Genomic DNA, 1787 nt, shown 5'->3' with positions numbered 1-1787 from the left:
GGCTTGGTTTTATACCCAGAAGCAGTTGAGAATGATTTAGTCATGTTTGGGGAACATGTTGTCTGGGAAATGTGGAATCTGGAAGAAAAAAAAGGGACAGAGTGAGAGATTCAGCAGAGTAAGAAAAAGCGCCAGGGATTCTCTCTGCCTCAGCTGCCTCCTCAGAATCCCTGGAGCTGTGCGTGTCTGCAATTGGCACCTAAGTTTCCCGGTCTCTAGGTCTCCATAGGCTGGGAGCTTATATCCCAGCATGGAGCTGACTCCTTCTGCCTGTGTTGCCAATAACCCTATAGCCAGGACTTTGCTTCTCTGTGGCTTCAGATTGGGCTGGTGAAATACAGAGATGGAACTGAATGTGAGGGGTTCAAGTTCTTGATGATTTTTCTTACAGACGGAATGGCAGAGAATGGGTGGAATCCAAGGCTCTGTGCTGGAGCAGAGCCAAGTCAAGGTGGAGTTAGGCTATCAGCTATCCATTCCCTCTGCTATTTAAGAAGGCATGAAGGCTGCCAGGGAATGCTTAACTCTTCCACCATCCAAACACTTGTAGTGTTTGATGCGTGCTTGAATCCCAACATCCAAGAGACCGGCAGGAGGATAGAGATTGAGGCCAGACTGGACCATACAGCAAGATTCTGTCTCAGAAAACTGAAATACGACACCAAGAAAGAATCAGAGAAGCACCCTGCTGTCTGGTTTTCCTCTCCCATTTTGTGAGAGCAGATTTCACTTCAGTCTAGAACGTCCATGAAGTGGCAGAGTAAAGGACCTCAGAGACACAAAATCAACACATGTTCAGGGCAGAACGGTCTCACGGAGTGGGGGTTGGGCGGTAAGTGGTACTCAGCATCACGGGGGACTAAAAGCAGAGGAAGCAAGAAAGATGTAAATAGAGGGAAACAGTGAATAAGAGATTCCAACAGCCAGTAGAACAGAGTTGTGCCGATGTTCCTGCTGATCATTAGTAAAATATAAAAAATATATAGAAAGAGAAAATTGGGACAGGGAGAACGAGGAAGCACGCAGTGTTACTTACCGGTCCTGGACCACGTGAATGATGACGTCATCACAGAGTTGACCTGACGTCATTAGACAGGGGGAAAATGTGAGCTAGACACTCAGTTCTGACTGGGGCAGGGAGGTCGGGGAAATGCAGTAATACAGGCCAACAGGCTAGCTTTAAATGCCAGAATGAGAATGCCTATACAGCAGATGGGACTGTGATCTGGACAGCACAGCCTTCCCACGTCTTGCCCAGTGTTCAGTGCTAGCACAGAAAGATTAAATCTCAGTGAAAGACAGCCAGGATAACATCCTTTATAGACCACAGACAGAACAAATGCTGAACTGAGAGTGCTAGCACCGTCTCACATGCACGTTAATATCAGAAAAATCCACCCCACCAAGATTCATCTGCTTTTGCTTGCCCACTGTTAAAATGGACTTATCCTAAGAAGTATTGAACCTGCTGTATCATTTATTCAAAATTTAGATCCAGTGGCACTGGTAAGTGAAGGTGGTCCTTTTGAACTAATTTTCTTGCTTGGCAACAGTTAAAGCTGCAGATGAAATATGAAACAAGATTGGTGAAGACACAGGACCCTAACATAAGCAGGTGGGAAGCAAGGAATCTGTGCCACATCCATGGGGAGGTGGCTGAGGTGAGATTGGATTGTAACCAGCTCTCTTTCCTGAAGACTCTCCCTGTTTGTTTGGGACAGTAGGCAGTGTGTAAGCAGAGAGCGACACTTGTATGGGGTGAATGAGCCAGGCACTCAGAAGACTAA

This window comes from Rattus norvegicus, chromosome 2 (genome assembly GCF_021556685.1).
Source record: "Rattus norvegicus strain SHRSP/BbbUtx chromosome 2, alternate assembly SHRSP_T2T, whole genome shotgun sequence".
In the NCBI taxonomy this organism is placed as follows: Eukaryota; Metazoa; Chordata; class Mammalia; order Rodentia; family Muridae; genus Rattus; species Rattus norvegicus.
The sequence above is the reverse complement of the archived record's forward strand: the minus strand, read 5'-3'. Positions refer to the sequence as shown.